Genomic DNA, 22,900 nt, shown 5'->3' with positions numbered 1-22,900 from the left:
TATACAAGCGCTAATTAAAGTAATAACCGCAGCACTTTTACAGAATATTAATTTATATTGAAATATCGTTGTCGGTGTCGGTATACTTACGATACGGACGATAGAGACACACAAAACCGTGGCTTACCCTATTTTATACCGCGCGGTTACAGTAACGCTCGTCCGTGAAGCGAGAGGAAGCTGCGCCATATACCACGGGCGACGTGACTTTATTCAAAGCGGATTCCGTCGTTTACTCGATACACAGGCCGGAGTAATATCGAGTTTGGATTTCGACTAACAAGAGAGACCGCGGGCACGAAAAGGCGGCCGGCGAACGACGAGCTCCGCGTAAACAATACCATCGAGTAATTAGACGTAAACGAGACAATTCTTCTTCGACGAATGGAGAGTCGCGCGTCATGGTAGACGAGCCGTATTGTTTTGCACGGGTTTAGGGACGACAATTCGAAACCGAGAACGAAGACGCGCCCCTTTGTCTTACGTTGCGCCTTTGTGCATTTTGTGCAAATTTTCAGTTGAAACACTTTTGTCGACCCCGCGCCTACCGGCCCACCCCATTTTCGTTTAGCTCCGTCGGTTTCATGCAATAGCGAAATACTTGCGTTATTATTTACATCTATTTAAATTCTAAACATGAGAAACGACCCGAATAAAAGTTGCCGTATTACCATATTACGGTCAAAAATGATATTTTCAATATCTTCAAACGCTTCTTACGTCATTCTTTATATGAACCTATCAGAATCCAGAATGAACTTCATGAAATAAAAAAGTAGAGAAAATTTATGAAATTGTAAACCAATCACTCTGATATAAAAATCAAGAAATTTATAAAAAATTGAATTGATTAGTTTGGTTTTTGAGAGACTCGTTTATTGTACGTACATAAATAACGAGGAATTTCACGAGAATGCATTGAGAGTAACAGATCGCGCAACGAAGGGACAATACGTTCGACCAATCGCAAATTATTGGGGATCTCTGAAGTATTAGAGTAACCTCGCAGTGGTTACAGTCCGTGATTAGTCAGACGCGCGGAGCTAAGCCCAAGTCGTGTACACCTGAGTTCGGGTAATTTATAGCCAGGCCATTGTAACATTTCGGTGATACTTTCCAACGAGCTATACGTAATTATTACCACATTCGTAATTAAAAGTGGGAGCGGTCGAAAAATACGTTCATGCCGCACAATTTAAAAAATTATTACATACTCTGATCGTATATCGTATATCGTTGCGTACATTGCACTCGTTAGCACGTGGGACGGATTTAACGCAGCGTTTTAATATCATATATAGCAATTGGAATATACTTTTAATAACTTTGCATATTTATATTATACTTATATCCTTATATTCGAATACTTATTTATTTAAATTACGTTTGCGACTGGTTTTAGAAACAAATGGAAGCCACTGGAAATTGCATAAGACTATTATATATACTATGAATATTTTATGATATAACTACTCCAAATTTAATCTAAAATTCTCCGGTTTCCACAAAGTTTCCTTTCTAATGAGTTCATTTAAACGCATAAAATTCAAATCTTCCTAATGGTGAAACTTTTAGATGCACATAGCTCTCTGGAAATTAAACCATGCCGCAGTCCCGTGATAAATGTGTCCATAATCCGAATGCATCTCCGTTGCAATTCGAGGTAAAAGAACATCTTGTCACGATGGAATCAGGTTCCGTTTGATAACCTTTTCAGCGAGTTACGCGGAGTCTCGTAAGACCAGTTGATAGTTGACGCTGCAAACGCAAAATGGTGCTGCGCGCGCGAAAATCTTGTTACACAGAAATTTAATTATTCCCGGCGCCGGACAAGTGCCGGGCTACAAGAGTCGCGATAGAAAAAAAATTACTGGCGCGTATCGCGCCGCCGTAGGTAAAGCAACGCCATATACAGGGCGTAAGCGCGTGCGAAAGCGAGCAAATGGTTTTTACTATGCGGGGGCATTATATGGCGGTTGTAATTCTTGCGGTTTCTCCGTCGGCGCGCGGCGCGGCGGAGCGGCACGGCGACGCACTTGCACAAGAAACTAATCTGCATTCGAAATTTCATTCTTGTCGAATGTGGAATGAAATTTCTAGCGCGCGCTGACGTCGCGCAACGCATATATATATATCGGGCGTACATTAATTTAAGGAAGCCGGCTTCGCCGCTACTGAAGGTCGTCGCGTCGGTGCGTTTTAGGTTTCAGTATCTTTGTTTCACGTAAAATGTCCATTTACTCGTAAATACGATTGGCTCTAAAGGAGCCGAGATAAAATACGAGATCACTCTGAATCAGATTCGAGCGGTTTAACTTCTCGTCGTTGACCCTGTTTCAGGATGTTCCCTTCCCTTATGGAGGGTTGGAGCAACGCGTTTTTCCTTTTTCACTCTCAACTTTTTGCGGCCGGTGCGGTTGCTGATGGTAACTACCGGAAAATGTCAATTCGAGTGAGGCGTTTAGTTGTTAGTAACCACCAAGTGACCACTGAAACGTACTAAGGCGCGTTTGTACATGTTGGAGCTTACTCGCCGTGGCCTTTAGGCGCTTTCGGTGTTCCATAATTTCACGCGTATCCAATTAAATTGAGAAACGGAAAAAAAAAGCATAGCACTCAATATGTGACGTATTAAATTATCGTGAAAATAAAGGCGGTTGAAAATTTTAATTTAAATTGAAAGCATAAAACGGACCAATTTACATAAAATTCATTTTCTTCTTGAAACAAGTTAAAATATTCCGCTTTTATTTCGATGATTATTTAGATTGATTTAATTATATAGATCGTGGAAAATATATAAATATTTGCAAAATTATAGCAGAAGATACAATGGGAAAGAGTTCGAATATGTATGTATATACATATGTAATTTGAAGGATAAACACAAGATATTCTAAAATTGCCATGCGGCAGAGGATTAATCCGAGAGTTTTGTAAGCTCTGGCCGCACTTCGTTAGGCGATTAAGTAATCCAAATGATGGCTAATTTGATCGTCATTTCGCCAGCGTGTCGCGCTGACGAGAAGAAAGCTCTGTGATCGCAATTTGTCCGTAAGTGCTTTCATCGCCGTCGTAAAGAAATCGTTCCCGTTGCCGCTCGCCCGACGGAAAGTTTCTTTTTCTAATGAAAAAAGAAGCTCGCCGATTGCATCCGTTTTAACACGAAGTCCGCCCGGGAGGAACTCTCATTTTCTGCGCATCTTCTTCCCCCTACCCCCCCGATTCAATACGCAACGCAGAGAATTGCACACACACAATGCAAGAGTATTTTTTAAATTTGATTTTTTTTTCGCGGAAAAAAGGGAAGAAAGGGAGCACGGCCATGCGAACCCTTATTCAACTTGACAGGCCGCGAATAAACAGCGATCAAACTCAGCTTCGTCAAAAGTAATTAATTAACTTGTTTGTGCGCTGGGAATCAATCTGGAAGAGCTTATACTACTTTTGTTTTATTTAGAATCGCTATTAATCTCCTTTTGTGCGGGATTGCTTCAATTTGAAAGTTGCCTTCTTGATAAAGAAGTTTTTTCCTTAGAAAGAACATAAAAAATTGATATTTATAATGTACATACAATATATCACATTAACATAATTTGTACCATAATAGAATTCAGCTGAGAATAATTGAAGAAAATAAAACAATTTTAAAAAATGTATCTGTTTATCATCCCGAAGTTTGTTTCGCATTTATTTCAAATTAGCTGAAGCATTTGTTATTAAGAGGGTATATCAACTAGCATTGATAAATTATACATTTTTTGTCAATGTTCTGAAAAATCTTTTTATTATATCTATACGTGGTATATTAGGTTCTATTTAATGGACATGATCCCCCTATCTTGGTAGGGGTATTAAATGTTATCTTTCGCATCCCATCGGGTCACGAAGTCGGATCGTCACCGCGTGCCTCTCCTCCTGAGTCGAGGCGGCGGAGAAAGATGAATGAAGATTCGGGTAACGAATACAACGTGGTAAGGATCCCTCCCTCTTTCCGTTTCTATTATCAGTTACTGCTTTCAAGAAGAAGTGGGGCGAGCGGGCTCGTTTCGACCCCGCCGCCGCGATAAAAAGAGCAACGACTATCGCCCGCGATATTGCGAAAGGGCTAGTATCGTAGCAACAGACGCTCTTGGCGCTGATAAAAGATGGGAGGAGTATAATCCCCTCGTGTCTTCAGGTTCGCCGGCCGACGATGAGCTAGTCTCAATGTTTTCTGCCTATCCTCTGCCCTTGCCTCTCCTCGCGCCCACGGTATATCCGCTGAAAAACCAGTTTCAAGTACTTGGCGGTACGCACGAAATGCGGAGATTCCGCGCGATCCCAAAGACCTCGTTTTTATCTTCCCCCGCGTTCCCCTTCAACGGCAACGACCGGCAGCGCGGCTGCGATAACTCGTCGCGGATAATCGCGCTCGCTCGTAACTGAAGATTAGCTCTTCGAGCCAAGTCCGGACAGATATAACTATAGATATAAATGGACCGAGCAACCTACCATGCCAACAATCGCTTTGGTGAGAAAACTAAGATGAACAAAGGGAAGATTCAGCGGCTCTCTTATTTGTGCCTGCACAGTGACATTCGATGTATGATGTATGATGAGATGCCTATAACCCGAGTTGTAAAAATATATTATTAGATGTGAAAAGATCTACATAACATGTAATTTTATATGATTATATATATCTGATTATGTATAATCATATAAAATTACATGTTATATTTAAATCTTTTCATATCTAAAATAATGTATTTTTACATCTGACCACATTATACTCATTTTTTTCTCGGGTAGTGATTACTTGACCTCACTTTTTTGTCAGAAAGAGATAATACAACTATCCAATTCTTTCTTCTATAATATACGTTTTCCAGTTCTCGCGCATTTCATTTGAATGCATTATACGCAATTAAGAGAGGCGGTTACTTCCTATAAATCGTTCAAGAAATCGTCTCTTTATTATTCGCCATTTGATTTCTTCCCGATAAATATTGAAAAATCATTCATGATTTTCGACTTATTGCTACGCGCAAATTTTTTAAAAGAAGGAATTTAGAGAACTATATATTTCTGTAATAGAGTCTCGATATACACGAATACACACGGATAAAGGTAAGAAGACGGATAAGTATTCTCCTGGTCGGAACAGTAGAATTCCTGTATGTGTTCTTGGATCAGCTGCACCGCGCTGTGATTTTAGCGTGATAAAGCGCGGTCATCCCTCTTAATGGCATCGTCGGGGTTAGTGCGTCGCGAAAGTGCAAAAAGTCATAAAGCGCGGAAGCGGAAGAAGAAAACGTCAGGAAAATACGACTCGCGAGGTTCCGTCTAAATCCATACGATATCGCTTATCCTGATATTGGCAATCTTCTATATCCTGATAGCAACAGATATTACTTTGTGCGACGTCTGTACGTGACCTCTTATGTTTGCCGGAACTTCCATTCTCAAATTCGCATTTATTGAAACTACGGACGATACGGAAATACGTAAAATTTCGCGTACGGAAAGCAACCGGTATATATTTTGCAACGCGATCTGCGCATCGAGAATGTATAATTATGTGCGGTTGAATAATATGTGCAAAGTCGCTCTTCGATATGAAGGAAATTTAATTTAATTTTAAATGTTTATGTGTAATTCATTGCGCGCGTGTTTTATCTCGGAATTCATTACTTTGCATTTAGACCCCTGGATTACAATCGCGGACTTACACCCGGGGTAAGAAAAAGGATCTTATCGATTGTACTATGCAAATGCGAATGTGCTCGACAGCGCCCTGCCATAAGGTCCTTCTCTCATTAACATGACGAATTCATGTATAAGACTCCAAAGGATTCATAACCATCCTATAATAACCATTCTCGAATTATCTCTAATTCAAAAAAACGACGAAGAGATATTAATAAGCAATTATAAATATTTATACTTTTAATTACCTACAGCTCGGAAATTATTCGCACTTCGACATTTTGGTCACGGAAAAGACGACTTTAGAAAAGTAATTATCAAAATGATTGTCAAGCAGTTCAAGCATTCATTGCAATAAAACCTTCCAAAGTTCTAATGTAATTTCTGCTTACCCTCTTGTAATATATATCCGCCGGCCAAATTTTGCCGTAAAAACACACGTGGCTGGAAAACGGAAATAATAACTCCCGCCGCTAAAAATAAATCGTACAAAGGGCCGTACCGCGTCCTATTCACGAAACCGTCGCCTTGTCTTTGACGTTTCTGACTAATGATTCCAGGCCCCCCTTCTCAACCCCTTTCTTTCCTTCCTCGAGAACGCGGAATATTATTATATTCCGAGGTATAATGATTGATTGATTAATGCGGCACAAAATTACAGAAACCGGTCAGACTTCCCCGTTTAAGCGCCCGCATGAGAAAAACTTGTAATGGGGTTCTCGTTTTGGATAGATTGAATGGGAGCCTAACGCGGCACATAAACTGGCTAAGAAACGGGGCGCGCCGCGTCTCACGATTACAGATTTCCTGATAAATTCCGTGGCGACTTTTTTCTCGAGGCGAAATTTTGGGGTCGGAAGTGCGAGGGAGAGAAAACGGAACTCAAGACGGATATATCGCAAAAGCAAACGGAAGAGGGGGGGTAGCTCGTAGCCCCATAATGGAGCAAGGCTTCGCTTCTCGAAGAAGTCGTGTTCGATCTCGGAAAGTTTTCAAGACTTTCCGCCTTCTTCTTTCACACACGCGCCTGTGTTCGCTCGTGGTAGATTCGCCACCTTCTTTGGCGCCGCGCTTTCGCCATCGTGCCCTTATAAGTCAAGAAATATATCGTTGCCATCGGTACTTGCATCCTATTGCGCTCTCACCTTTCCTTTTTTGCCTTTTTCGTTTTTTGAACAATACATATGTGCCAAAACTTTCGAGCGATATTGCTCAAATTTGAAAATAAATGGTACCAAATATAGGGATGTACCATAAATACATTGAAATATAAGTGGAAGAAAATTGTTTTTCATAAAAAACTAATTGAGATTATGAACTCTCTTTATAAATTCATGTTTTGAGAAAAATAATCCTAAGCGTTACTTAAATCCTCCTGTGCTAATACAATGTTTAAAAAAAAAAAAAATAAAGTATTTATATTAAAAAAATATTATATATCAGAGTAGTATAATAAATGCTAAATTCAACTGCATTGTAAATATTGGCAGGTAAAACACGAAGTAACTAAAAATTCGACTTGCGTTGACTCGGCAGTATGTCGTTGAAATATTTCGCTGAGCAGAAAATTAGCACGAATTAAGCTTCTGCATGTTTAAAACGGACCGTGTTCAACCTCGAGGATCATTGATTCTCGTTGAGACGCGAACGACAGGGAGTTTGACAAGCCGTAAGTCGTTACTGCCGATTGGCCGCCTTCAACTCGTCCTATTTTTAAATTTAAATTTGCGTTAAGTATATTTCAATGACCAACGATTCTGATCTGGTTTTTTTTTCGTAACTCTTAAACGTCATGACAAAACTCGTAAGAAATTAAAATTGTTTCGCTGAGCACGAATGGCCCAGGTAATAATTTTTTATCTTTTTCGACGTGCCAACGTTGGAGAGGAAACGCCGGCGCGGTCGCTGAAACCTAATTAAATCTCGATGTTGTTTAACGAAAACCCTACACCATGTATTAAAACTCATGCGCGACGACGCGCGCGGCGAACAATAAAAACTCGCTAAGTGGACTACAATTACAGACGAGACAATCACAAGCAAAAGCGTTTCACTAAAGCGCCATGTTATTAAATTTCAGCTTTTATATTATGAATTTTTTTGCACAGATTTACGACTTGTATTATGCGCGATCCTTTTGTAAAAAATCTAGAGACGATCATTTTCATTACTTTGGAGAAGAATGCATTTATTAGGTTATTCACATAGAATAAATTAATATATTGTACATTTTTACGAAAAAATAGTAACTCATTTCTTTACACACAAAAAAAGAAGCAGTTTTTTTTGGTACAGCCATCGATGTGTTCGTTTAATTTTTAATACAAAAGTAATGGTAACGCAACAAGCAAAATTAATTATCATATAATTAAGCTGATTGTTATAATATCGTGTGATTAAACTGAACACTCTCAATAAAAGCTATACTTAAAGACATTTGTTTCAAAACGCAAAATATACATATACAAGTGGAAGTTCCAGTCAAATTTCCGCCGTGCTAGGCTCTCTCCAATGCAATAATTCCTATTTTGCAGATAATTTGCACGCAACAGATGAGAAAAAATACGCCACTTAAAATATTCAAATTGCAATGTTTTAATTGCTTCTCCCGGCTTTGCGTTTCCTGCGGAAGAACGATAACAGAGAAATGGCGGCAACAGGAGGTTGTCGCCTATGGCTGAAATAAAAGCTTCACGCTCGCACGGAAGCTCGAGAACGAGCAGCGTTCGTCGTTTCGGAAAAATAAGGTTGTAATACTTTGAACCCTTACGCGGCGTTATGGCGAATTCAGAGATATCGGGCAAAAAGAACGGTAACATCCACGTATATGTAAGATGAAAATTTTTATATGTGTCTATACTCACACTCTCTCAGGACGTTAAACTGCACCTTCCTTCGAAAATACGTGATTTTTTTTAAATTCTATATTGTAATAAAAATAACTGATGGTTTCAGTTTTAATTAATTTTTGAATTTAAAATGGCTTTCAATTTAATACTTCCTCTGCCACTATATTTGAGCTAAAAATATGAAGATAATCACATCTCGTTAAAATTTGTAATATTCTAGAACTGAATTTATATAGTTTTTAAAAATAATTAATTATAATTTTAAGTAGCAAATGCAGCTATTTGTATTTGAAATGATATTTGTTCATATTAAAACGCGTGTTTCCCCAAAGAGAAATCTAAATCAGTTATGTTTCAAAAAATGGAAGCAATGTTATTCCTTAATTTAAGTCGCATTGAAAGTTGACCAATATTACAATGAATATTGGCCTTTTTAAAATAGATATAAAAAGAATTACTTCAGTTAGTCTTTCTTAAACAAAATAAGAAATTAGCGAGGAAATTAGAGAAATTTTTTATAAATTAAACGAAAAATATTTGTAAGAATATAATGATCTATCTTAGAAGTTAATATTTTTTATAAATCTCGTAAAAAATACATTTTTATTTATTTTTTAAGATAAGATTCTAAGTAAAGAAGCAATGAATATTGACAGTTTAATGTTATAAGCAGAAGCTGTAAATATGGCCTGATTTCGTCACAAGTACGCATTTAATTGAAGCTCTTTTAACATCAAAAATTAATAAAAAGTGACTCGGGTTTCTTTCTGAGAAAGACGATGCGGGACAATGACCGGATGGTGCATGGTCGCGGAACTGGGGCGAGCAGACGAGCCTGAAGACTCTCTTAAATTTTCGAAATCCCGTACACGCGGTGTACACACGACACGCGGCACTCTGCTGACTTTTCGAAATTGTAGGCGGGCGCTGCCGCTCCCGCCGGCGTAAAATAAATCAGAGTACAGGGTGAGAGATCTAGCCGACGATATATTCCGGCATGTCGGGTATATTCACTTCCTTAAGTTCTCGTTGCCCCCGTACCGACGCCGACGCCGACGCCGACGCCGACGCCGACGCGCCTCTATAGATTTGGCCCACGTCGAAGTCAGAGCGTAAAGAAGGAAGAAGAAGGAAATAGAAAGAAAATGAGAGAGAAAAAGAAGGATGCTACCGCGTCTCTCTCCATAAATCTCCGAGGAATTCCTTACCTATGGCAACGATACGCACGATTCGACGTTCCCGTTTCGTTCGCGGAGCAAACGCAAAAGTTAAGCGTCTTCCAATTATGTCGACCATAAGCCTGATAATTAAAAGATTTTCGGAAAAAAGTCATTTCAAAAGTTTTCGCGGAAATTCTGTTTAAGCTAAAATAAATTTTAAAATTGTTAAAATAAAATGGCAAATACGTGTGTAACGTTGTGTGGAAAATAGTGGCATAAATCATGTTTATTTGAGTTTTCGTATTTTGGCATTTTTAATCCTCTGATATTCTATCCAAATATTTTAAATTAATATTTTTATTCAAATTGTTACATAAATTATAACACTTTGCCCTCTTACATAGCTTTTTAATTGGAATTGGAACAATTTTGTTATATAATTATTCTTTGGAATAAAATTTGTCATATTCTACGTTTATTACATTTTATTGTGTTTATGCATATAACAATTTTGTACTACATATTTGAACATAAATGGAGCAATTGATAAATTACCTTGAAATTTTTCTGTACATAATTTTTCCGCGCAAACTGAGCCGATTTCACTTATCATCTTTGAGCGACAGGTAGTAAGTGCGCGTTTTCAGAAACTTGTAAAAACAAGTCTCGTCGAAACTGCAATCGTGTCCGTGGGACTATCCCCGGAGAAAAATATATTACGACCATTTCTCACCATAAAATGGCGTGAATTGTGGCCCCAACAATCGTTTTGCGGTTATAGAGATTATGCAAATACAGTCTCGCCGACTATAAACTATGTGGAATTTAACAATTTTTCACCATGCGACGCACTCGATCTTGCCTGCGCCTCCATGGCTATGCATCGTATAACAATGACGACATAAAAGGATAACACAGGACCCTTTACTTTCCATTCTTGGTATATCGCCGATAAGAAATCTTAAATCTTGAATAAGAAAAATGTAGAAAGTTTTTAAATAAACGAAAAATATATATAGAATTATCCGTTGCGCGGTTAATTTTTCAAGCTAATAGCTTTTCGATACTTTCTGTTGCATAATACTCATTGCAAATTTATTTGTTATTGATTACAGAAAAACTGAGACCTTTAATATACAATCGTTTTTCCGAACTAAAATAAAGTTCTAAATTAAAATTTGCGATCTTCAATATTTAATTAAAATCGGAAAAGAGTCTCGGATATAGGGTCATAATTGAAAATATATAAATTTGCACTTTTCCAAAGTGGCGTTATCATAAGTGATATCTTATGCACGCGGCGTGCTTCAGTTATAAATACATACACTGCAAATTCAAATGTTATTTTAGCTGAAGCTCTCGTTACACATTTCTTGCCGTTTTACATCACGTCATTTAACACAATTGAACGTATTGTCTTTTAATTTAATACGATTAAACGTGTTAAATGACACATTTAACACATAAAGAAACATGTGTTACTTTTAGGTGTTTATGGGTATAAAAATAACACACTTTTGCAGTGTATGCACAATAAAAACGTCATCGAGGAAAACTTAAGCCATATTTATTCTTCTAAATGATGATAAAAATATGTTAGTCATGGTTGCTTTGCTAATACTTAACACTACTTCTCGCTAACATGTGATTGGATCTTTTATGTCTGTTTTTTTAATATCTTGCCGTTAATTTTTATGTGCGAATTATACTTGCGCGCATTGTTACAGTTCATATAAACTGTACGTAAGCATTACACAGTATTGCAGGTGGTGAAAAATTTCTCAAAGATTTATGGTGAACGCTTTATAAAGGCTGGAAGTTATATTTTACCGACTTCGACGTAAACTGAAAATGCACGCCTTGTGCTACGTGGAGATTCTCTGAAATTACTTGCAGAGATAAATAGGGATCGTAACGCGTCCGACGGTAATATCTCCTTCTACCGCTACTTTTATAATACTCATCATCGTTCATCATTACGCCACGTAAAGATGAGAATCGAAAGGTTTCCGCGAAACTCGATTATCAGCCGTAAACTTTACGATTGCGTTTTATTTCATTTTGTATTTTCAAAATACGTGTACATTTTAGTAGAAACTACCAATTATACTAATTACTATTATTGTTATATATTTCTGAACTTAATAACGCATTCTATATATTGCGCGAGGCTTTATGAGTGGACATAAATTTTTACGGCTTTACTTGTCGACTTACGATTCTTTTATTTGCTTTCCACACGTATTGGCAAACAAAAATCGCTTATATATCAAAAATTGTGCAACGAGAGATTATAAGATTCTACTTTTGTCGTCAGCTTGCACGTTAACGAAAAGAAAGTATTCTTACATCTCGGTATGCAAGATTTCTTCAAGACATTTATAGCGATCTATTATACACACAGAAGCGAAATGATTTCGCTGCAGCGTCGCCTTCTCCAGCGAAAGTTTATAAGTTGCGATAAAAGCGAGAGAAAGTTTAGGAAAAAGCTTGATATTTCTTAACGTCCGATAAGAGCCTTAAGGCCTTGCAACTTTTTCTCGCAAAGTTCACGAGCGGTTTAGAAGCGATACTGTTTATTATATTATTATATTTTATATTTCGCTCTTGGAGTATTACGGTCATTAAGCTAGTAACAACGGCTTATAGACATACGCAATTTGAAGAAGAACTATAAAGTCTCAAAAGTATCCATAACAGGCGCAAAAGTTTCTATTTTTTTTTTAATATTTTACATTATATTTTTTAAATAAATATGTTAGATACATTTTTAGATAAAAATCGTTTCTGCAATGTTTATTTTAAACGGCAGCGACGTCTGTTTCATTGTAGTTTACGATCGAGCAACGTTGAAATAACATTAAGCAAAATTGACTTTTATGCCCGACTTTTCGACGACTTTATATAATCGCCGCGGACCTGCGGAAAAACCCTCGCCGGTGCATCCCAAGAGTTATAGTGGCCCAAATAACACTCGACGATACAAGAGTATCCGACCGATAGCTCCTCGAGTAGAGTTTCGTGTTTATGGCGCTATATGATTTTTACCATTTGTCCTATCTGTTTAGTTATAAGGGTCAGATTCTTATTTATCTAACAAAATAATGAACGAAAATTAAGCGTGATTTTCATCATACACAATTCTGCGCATTAGAATATATAATAACGGACGATCGAATAACTAGATTAAAGTTAAAATTAAGTATAAGCCGAGGTATAACCTAAGAATAGATGGAGTACCTGTTGATATAATTACAAGAGGTTCCACACTATTACTAGATTTTTACCTAATAGAATTATACGGTTGATTAAACATGAATGCTGAAATGCTAAATGCTTTATGGGATTATAATATCCTGGAAATACGAAGGAACTAGAGCTAAAACGGTTGCAATTTTATTTTTATTTTTCACTTGTAAAAAATGCATGTAAAAAGCGATTACTTATTGAGAGATTAATTATTATTTGGATACACACGTATCGTATATAAAATGATAACATATCGCTTGGAAAATAAGCGCCTCTCTCTCTTTCTCTCTCTCTCTCTCTCTCTCTCTCTCTCTCTCTCTCTCTCTTTAATAAAGCAGATGTTTTAAAAATGGCGTCGAGAGAGACATATATCACTTACGCAAACGTTAAAATGTAAGCATATCTTTGGAAATTAAAGACCGAGTGGGATGGAGAACATTGAACATTCAATTCGCGAATCTACAGTATTTTATTCCCGCCATATGTTTCAGGAGCACCTGAGCGAGAGGCTGTTTAATTCTGCTCGTGTCTTTCATCAATCTGACTTTAAAAGGATCAGGCTAATTCATCGCTCCGTTATTTAATTCCGGATTAGGCAGACAATCGCGCAAAGAAACCAGATCTTGGGTTAGTTCTATTGCTCTCGCGGTGCTTTCTCGTGGATTTCGGTAACCGACAATTGATCGATTTGTCATTAGAAATAATGTATTTCAGCTCTAGTTTCTTCGTATTTCCAGGATATTATAATCCCATAAAGCATTCAGCATTTCAGCATTCGTGTTTAATCCACCGTATAATTTTATTAGGTAAAAATCTATTAATAGTGTGAAACCTCTTGTAATTATATTGACAGGTACTGCATCTGTTCTTAGCTTATACTTAATTTTAACTTTAACCTAGTTATTCGATCGTCCGATATCACGTATAAAAATAAAGGGGAAAATAAAATTGATTATGGACATTGCAATTTAATTACGAAGATAAAACTTTAAAGCAAAATTAGCCAACTGAGCCAACAAAAATAATACCATTATAATATTATTTAGACAATAATTTCGTCAATTAATAGACAATACTCAACAATTAAATAATATTATGAAATAAAATTGTCTATTATATCAGACATTATATGTTTGTAACACTTTTATTCACATAAATATCAAATATCAAATAATTCTGACATGACATTATTAGAACAGCATATATATTTAACAAGAATTATTTATGTTTTGTCGATCAAGTGATTCTTTGATTTCTCGTCAATAATTTATTAAACTCAACTCAAAATTCTCTCATACTCCACGGTAAGATATAATAATTTCGATATAATTATAAATGGTAGATTATCATAAATAAAAATAATTTCGAAATAATTAAATTAGCATGTCAATTAACATATCAATCATTGCTGTCTATTTACATGAGGACGAATTTTCCTCAATTGATACAGTTTCTATTTTGAAAGATTGCGAAAAAACCAATCGGATAATTTGAATGCGTAATCGAGATTCTTTAAAAAGAAGTACAGTTATTGATTATATATAGAAAGTATGGAATATTTAGCAAGTGTTAGATGACGTTTAATCTAATTATTAAATCGCGAGTCTGTAAGTGTTAGAATGTTCTATAATCTAGAAATATTTATAGATTATATATAGATATTACACTTATTATAAATGAATAGTTTCAGAGAGGGAGTTATGTATTTATCATCGGTGAAATATTGATAAAAATAATTGAATTTCTCCGACATTGTAAAACCGCTACGTCGTTGATTCGTCTATTATCAGTCAATTATAATTCTCGATTAATCAAATGTGGGTTATTTAATATAATATGTATATTCTAATACATATATAATTTTTACTGAATTTAATTTATTCCCGACTGTAATTGTTATATATTGATATACCATTAGTAGATTTTATATATAATATATAACACAATGACACAATGTTCGAACTATATTCTCGACATAGCATTTAGCAATAAAGAATACTTCAGTATTTCTTATTCAAGAAAAGATTATAAGTTTCTTTGTAAAGCAAACATTTTATTAACGATATCTTTACTTCTCTCCTTTCATCATTTCAAAATTTTAAGTCAATAAGTTCATTGAGTATAGTCAAAGATTACTAAGAATTATTACGGCCGAATATCGATTAAATTATCTAAACGGATCGCCGTTTTCCCGTGACTACTTGACTTGGAACATCGCGGTCACGACATCGGGTTGGAAATATACGGAAGGAGGATTAAAATCACGGAGATCGGACTTTGGAAAACGCGCATGAATCATCTCGCGGGACAGTCGGAGAGTCTGAGATAAGAATGGAAACGATGATCTCGCTAGTCGGGCTGTAATTTACGTTTTTACGGAAGTCGGAACGCGTGGAGGAGGGGGGAGAGGGAGGTGGACGGCGGCATAAGCGGGTGAGAGCGAGGTTGAGTTAGCACAAGACAGCCTAAGCGGCGGGCGCAAGAAAATTAGCAACGTTTGCTCCTGTAAGAGTTATGAGGGCTTTGTAGCCAAACTACTCATGCGCATTAAGGGTCATTACAATGCCCATAAATTGTGGCCACTGTCCGCCACGATATTTATGTTATCAATTCTCCCGAAGCTAGGGGCGAAGATGGCAACGAGGCTCTTAGACGCAGCAGGGACCGTGTACTCGTCACGCCGCGCACGTTGCACCTTTTAATTTTCATCTCACCCGGTACAAATGCACTCCGCGAACGTATATTTTTGCAAGTTATTGTCGTCAGTGGTGAAATTTTCTTAACGCACGTATTTATATTCTCTACGATACTTAATAATAATAAAATTGTATTAATTAAGTGACAATGACCATATATGATGTGCATTTCTCGAATAATTTTTGTGTGATAATATTCGGATGTATTTTTGTGATAATCCAAATAATTATTTTCCACATATAAATAATATTTATTAATTCTTATTATTTCAAACTCACAATCAGTACACACTCTTTGTACGTTGAAAAGTTTTTTGCACAAAATTAAAAGGTGATAGATACTAATTTTTAAGAATGAATTTAATAAATGATAGTTTTTTGAGCTCATGCTGAATTCAGCTTCTCCTCCTGAAATAAAAACTTTCTTTTATACGATCTTTTTAAATTGCGTTTTACGCGGTCGAGAAATCTGATACTTGCGTTTCTTGCATTTGCATTTCCGATATATAGCATACTAGAGGCTTACGGGACTACAGTATAGCGAGGAACAAATATCTATATTACAAAAGCGACTGCGGAAAATCTTTGTTCTGAGATATGCGTTTCATTTACGTGCAACTTGCTGCAGTTGAAGCTGCAGATATCTATCCCCGCCGTCTCAAAGAAATATTTAACATATTCGGCGACGAACGAGAATATTTCGCTCTTTGAAACAATACTTATATTGTAATGCAACGCGAGATCTTCCACGGGAAGATCTCTCGGTCTGCCGCTAACAATGAGACGAAAACCTATCCCTATCCGTATAATTAAACTCGATCGCAAAGAAGTATACAAAATTCCTGGTTTGTTGCTGTCCCTCTTATGACTATTGTTGGCAAAATTCACACACATATTCGAACTCAAGGACTTATCTCCTTCAGTATAGCTGGGTTATGATTATGTTCACACTATAAGCAGACAATAATAATGATAATAAAGGTTGCAAATAATAGACTTTGCAATTTTTCTCGATATACAAAACGCTTATTCTTATAGCATATTCCTAGCATATACGTATAGATATGCAAAAATGAAATTTATTAACGTAATATCATGGTTATTATCGAGAAAAATGCAAGTTAAAAGATTTTATAACGAAAATGTATAATAAAAAAAAAGAAAGAAATAAAGATTACTTTTTTTCCAAATGTATAACGGAATGAGAAACATCGTTGACTCTCATGCAGGACGCATTCCTATTTTTTAATGTAGTAGAAAAATGTTTCTATACGGTCGGAAGTGCTTGAGCGAGGCAAGGCGCGTTCGTATCTCACGGAAACGAATGTGACACGAGTATGATGGCAACAACGCAGGTGTAATGAATAAATCCTGAAGTTTTTCGGGCCGCGGAAGTTGCCGCGCAGTCCTATATATCCGCCATCCCGGCGTTGAAAAACGAAATAACATCTTTCGGCATGTTCGCAACAGTAACTGCACTGAGAAAAAAAGTCTTGTGATACTTAATAAACGCATTTGGTTGTGCGTTTTAGCACAATATTTGGTAAGTAGTAACAAATATGGTAATTGTTACCAACCGGTTTATAATAATTACAAAGTAGTTAGCAAAATCTATTTTTTATACAGTTGAAACAATTAAATGGCTTAATAAGTAATGCTAAATACTTTGGTAATTATTACCAAATAATTTGACAATTATTTGCATTAGCATTTGGTAACTATAACTAAAAGTAATATTTGGTAATACTTATTACATAATGTGGTAAATACTACTAAACAATATAGTTTTATGTAATAAATTGTTTCTTTGGTGATATATTATGTACCACATAAATTGATAATAATCACAGCCTTGGAAACAAATACCAAGTTTTGCTATTTATTTGTTAATACGTATCAAATTATTTTATTATATTCACCTAAACATTGAGTTGAAACTATTTCACTAAAACTTAGTAACTGTGACCCAGGCTAGATGATTATTATCGAATCTTTTTTTCAGTGTACAAAAACTCTCGAAAATGTTGCGAATTTACGAAATATTATTGACGTATCAGATTTGTTTGCATTGTTATTCCAAAATAATATTTTTTGATATTTATTTATCAAAATAAAAAAAATAAGTTTCAATTTGTTTATTTGTTTGATTGGTACCGTGAAACCACGCCGTAAAAATGCCTACAGATTTTTAAAAAAATTTGCAGAATAAATGTACTAAATACAGCCTACGTGACGTATATTTTAGACAAGTTTTTTTTTACTTGGATCTTTCTTTTTTCTTTTACTGATCCAACAAAAATCAACATATAAAATGTTATCTACAGTATAATTTCGAGCATATTAGGTATTTTATAAGATTGTAAAATTCATAGCGCATTTGTATTCAATCAGTCTTTATCAAATATTATAATTAAGTATTAAATCTTCATATTGTATTAATACTTCACATTATTATTTCATATTCGAATTTCATATCCAAATCCAAAGTATTGATGGTTCTGATTATTAAATCACTGTTCAATTTTAAGATATTATAGCATTGGGGATCTAAATTATTATTATTTTTCTTTTTAATTATAATTATTTCCTCTTAGAATCAAAATTTACAATTTTCACGACTAAACGAACAGCGTTAATGTTTCGATCAATCATTATTATCAAATTGTTTTCGAATACTAGTTTTAACGACAATAAAATACAATTAGTCTTACTTACGATATGGAAACATTAAGAAAAGATTTTGCGAACGGTGATGCTAAGCAACATCGCAGACTGAGCGAAGTAAGTACACCATCGAACGGCTTTATCGGCGCGTTATTACGTGAGAAGATGCATCTGTGTGCCACATGGAGACGATCTGTTCCAACGCTATCGACGTATCGGTAACGAGATACATTATTCAGCGGACGAATGTGCGCTTCCGGTGCCTTTGGTCATTCCTCCAGCTCGTCACGTAATATCCGAAGGAACGCTGGCAAAAATACGCGAATTTAATTCTTTTCTAAAAGTGAACTTACTATTGAATCTGTAACTAGTTTTACCTAAGTGCGTGTACGTAATGACTGGACATTTTCATCATAAATTTTATGAATATATATACATATATATATATATATATATATATATATATATTATAGATATTTATATGTAAATCATATATCGTTTACAATAGAAAAGGTTTTACCACCCTGCATGCTTCTTGTCCGACTGCATCCTATTTTTGCCTATATGCTTTATCGATGCTTGTTCCCGAGCGAGAAAACTGGAAACCGCAATGCAATCTAACTTGGTTGCAGGCGACAAGGTCGCGCAAAAACGAATAAATTAACTACTTATTTGCCAGATCGAAAACGAATGATAAAAAAACCGGTGAACACACGTGTGCAAGCAATCGATATTTCTTTTCGTCGAATCTTTATTCCTCGAACACTTTACATTTCCTCAATTTTTTTGAATGTGATAAATGTAACATAACGCAATCAGTTTATTTTTATTATCCGGTCGATCATAAATGCATTCTTTTCAAACCAATGTTATATATAAAAAATAAATTAAATATCTATTGACCACTTTCGATCGTGTATTGTAACAGCAGTATAATACAGATATTTTTCATTTTATTGCATTTGCAATTTGCAGCTGCGGGTGTGATTTCGATTATTTTACATTTTTAGAGAGATATCGAAAAATGTAATTTACGTATTAAGAAAATGACCATTGATAATAAATTACATTTAACTTACGAATTAATATAAAAGTAATTTGACTATGAGCGTTCAACATAATGAGGAAAGTTCGGCCATTTTACTATTAAAGTGTCAACAAGTAATAATCTTAATAATTACGTCGTACAGCGTGCTTATTAAGTATTATTAATCAACTTCCGCCTTTCTCCAACAAAGTAATAGTCTCGTCAAGAACGAAGGACATAATTTTAAATCATGACAAATTAACAACAATCTCGGCCGTGTGAGCCAATTAAGCGACACCGCGAGTTCTCTTAATTACGCGATTCCCACATTTCGCGCGTCTGCGATAAATATGAACACGTTGAACGTTAGCGTCGCGGACACAAACGTTCAACGGGATAAATGGTCTATACAAATATAAAAATTTATCGCTATCGTTGTCGCGCACATCTCGCAGCGAGAATCGATACGAAAATGGGCCGCATGGGATACCTGTATGTATATAATTCGCGATTGTTATTTCGCTGTAAATATAGAATTTTGCAAAATTAGGCAAATTGTGTTTTTTTTTCTCGCTTCTAATTGCTGAAACAAAGATAAGATTCAACAAATCTCGAAACGTTTGTTTAAAAATTTCGTATCAAGTTGTCTTAGCGTATTTATAAGAATCTGTTTGCGTTATATGATGAGATAAGTTTGGGATAATGTAAGATTGAACTGAATTGCTACAAAGAGGGCAGCATTTTTATAAAATTGAGTTAACATTAGAGGCTCATCTTTTGCTCTTCAATACTCATGAAAAAGATATCAGTCGTATTATTCGTTACAGAAATCTAATTCCTTTTTTTTACAACAAACTGCTATAAAAAGAGTATGAAATATGAGTCACAAAAATTAAGAAATGATTTGTATAAGCACTTTTCGAAAAATATCTATTTATACTTTTATATTTGCCAAACGGGAAAAGAAGATATGTGTTGAAATAATGATATGAATAGTAAAATTAAGATGCAAGGGAAACAACTTTTTATGATAAAAAAAAATGTTTTTGTAGTGATTCAATGTGTGTGACTTATATGTATATGCAACGGTAAAGATTAAACATAGAATTTGCTGTTACCGCGACGCCCCGTCTTTCTTCGTGAAATCAGGATTTCCGTTTCGTAATTACTAATTCAATTTATGCATGCTTGTGTAGTGTATAAAGAATGAAGATTAAATATGTAAATCGTTTTCATCGCGATGTCTATTCTTTCCCGCATAATTAAAGTTTCCCGTTTCGGGACAGATTTTTCGATGATCTCGAAATCGGATGAAATCATGGATTTGGTTATATTGGCCTAGTTACATTATTAACGGCTTAATGTGCATCCTCAGCGCTCTTTAGGCGTCTTCAAAAACCGGGTCGCATCCCGAAAAAGTGGATCGCGTTTGATATATATCTGGGATGCTGTAAACAAAAGAAACAACTAGGATGACGGGGATTGCGTCTTGAATCTCTGAAAACGAACGTTGAAGCGGAGGAAAGACACGCGGTCCGTCGTCGTCGCCCGGAGAAACAATTTCCACGATAAGTGGCGGCGCGCGAGAAAGAATTTCCAAATGAAATGTATATCTTGCGCGAGACGATGTCCACGACGAGACGAGGACGGCTCTCTCTCTCTCTCTCAAAGCTCCCTCGGGGAAAAATAAGGCTATTTTCAACGAGGCGCTTATGCATAGAAACGTAGCGGTACGATGAACCGGAAATGCTCGACGAGAGTAATCAAGTCTCGTCCTGTGAGTTTCCTCGTCTTTTAACGTGCGCGCGTATAGTTATTATAGCAAAACTTCGTAATACAGGCCTGAATACATGAGCGCTAATGATTATTTTAAGCAATCTTTCAGCCGCTCGCATCATTCATTGAAACGTGCATCTTTTTATATAGTTTTTATGGCGAATCGCATTGCACATTCTATTACCGCGACTCAGGTCGTCCGCGGAGAGGGGGTACGTTGCCGCAACGTCGCGGAAGTGTGTGTTACTCTCTGACGGTTTCGTCGTGCGAAAGAAACAGGGTCTTTCCCAGAAACAATTTCTTGCAACTCCGCACGGGGTTTGTCGGCGGAAAATATGAAGAAAACGACCGCGTGTGCGCGGAGCATTTTCGTCCAGCGGTTTTAGATATGATTAAAAATGAAGTTGCGCGGGGTAAGAAAATAAATATACTATCCATTACCGTAATCTTGGAAATGGTGGAGTGTTGTTCTCGCAGATTATATAACCGGAAAGTGTCCTAGCGCGCTATTCGCGGCTGGCGCGGCGGCCACTTTCATTTACGGAATCAATTAAGCCGTTGGACCGCGCGGTAATATGTTTTTCATTTTAGGAAGCGGAATGAGAATCGCGCAAATATTTATAGCACTTAGAATTAGCAGTTGCACAAATCTAAGCGCAGCAGAATCCGGGAGTTGATTGACCTGGTTTAACTTGACCGTAGATTTTCCGACAAAAGTTCGTAGTCAGCTGATATAACAATGTATACTGAAGAAACACCATTATGCGCGTTATATGAAGTAGCCGGGTGGAATAGGTGTAGAAGAACTTAGGTTCTGCCTATCCAAATATTTGCGCATTTCAGTTCCCGGCGATCATCCCGACGTGATAAAGAATATCCGTTAAAACACATCGTGTGCCGGCGCGTCGCATTTTACGGCAATTACAACAACGATCTCGCAAATGTGATACAACCGCAAGGTATACGTACTTTTCACGCCTCGCCGCTTCCGCGCCAGTTTTCTCGTAAATAAACTGCATATACGTGATAAATCGTTCCGTCAAATTCTCAACGTCGAGCGGAAGGTAACGGTGAAATTGACCGTAAATCGTGGCGTTTTCCATGCGCGCCCGATAATTTGCAGTTGATAAAATCGCGCGTGCTCCAAATATGTCCCGCGCCAATAAACTACATCTATTTAATGCGCGATAAAGCATTAAGCTGCAAGCGTGCTAAGCCGTAAGAAAAAGGACGGAATTACGACGGAATAAATCGGAGATTATTCGTGCGGCGCGTAATTCGCGTTCGTTGGTTTTATCGTCGATTTGCCATTTTTCGCGTGTATGTGATGTGTGCGCGCGCGCAGTTGTGCGCGTGTGTGAGTTGCACGCGTGTGAAAAGCCATCTCGCCGCGATCGACGTTCATCGCTAAATGTACGCACTTCCGGTGACGAGTTAATCTCTGGTGGATCGATCCACGAATATGCAGCCCATTAAATGTCAAGCGACACGAGCGCAAGCGACTCGAAAATTGATTTCTCGCCGTCAGAGAAAGTGCACTCGGTGCGCAAGAATACGCGAATTGTTTGAGAATCAATCAAATATTATTGGTTAGGTGACGTCGCGATAAATTATTTTTCAAAAATACAATCGCGAGCGACGATGGTGCAATATATATCTTTCCGATCCAGTTTCACATCTCTCAGATTCTTTTCTTTATCTCATAAAGGAAGCGTAAATAATTTCGCTTTCCGCATTCGTCATTACTTTTTGGCTGTGATTACTACGACTTATCGGTTGTCGATCCTT

At 36.5% G+C, this 22,900-nt stretch overlaps 1 protein-coding gene across 5 annotated transcripts in view; it reads right to left on the bottom strand.

Moving 5' to 3' along the window:
• Nucleotides 1–22,900, bottom strand: part of LOC143897341 (lachesin) — a 156,039-nt gene that overhangs the window by 49,360 nt on the left and 83,779 nt on the right. The window contains exon 1 of one of the 5 annotated variants that reach the window (XM_077405943.1): nucleotides 18,361–18,568. The exons of the other annotated variants lie outside the window; for them this stretch is intronic. The gene's annotated coding sequence lies outside the window, so the exon portion shown is untranslated. Of the gene's footprint in view, nucleotides 1–18,360; nucleotides 18,569–22,900 lie in introns of those variants that run through there. 5 annotated transcript variants of the gene reach the window in all.

The sequence above is a fragment of the Temnothorax americanus genome, unplaced genomic scaffold (genome assembly GCF_048541705.1).
Source record: "Temnothorax americanus isolate GAGA-0224 unplaced genomic scaffold, ASM4854170v1 Scaffold20, whole genome shotgun sequence".
NCBI classification, from domain to species: domain Eukaryota; kingdom Metazoa; phylum Arthropoda; class Insecta; order Hymenoptera; family Formicidae; genus Temnothorax; species Temnothorax americanus.
This window is presented reverse-complemented; position numbering and strand designations above follow the sequence as displayed.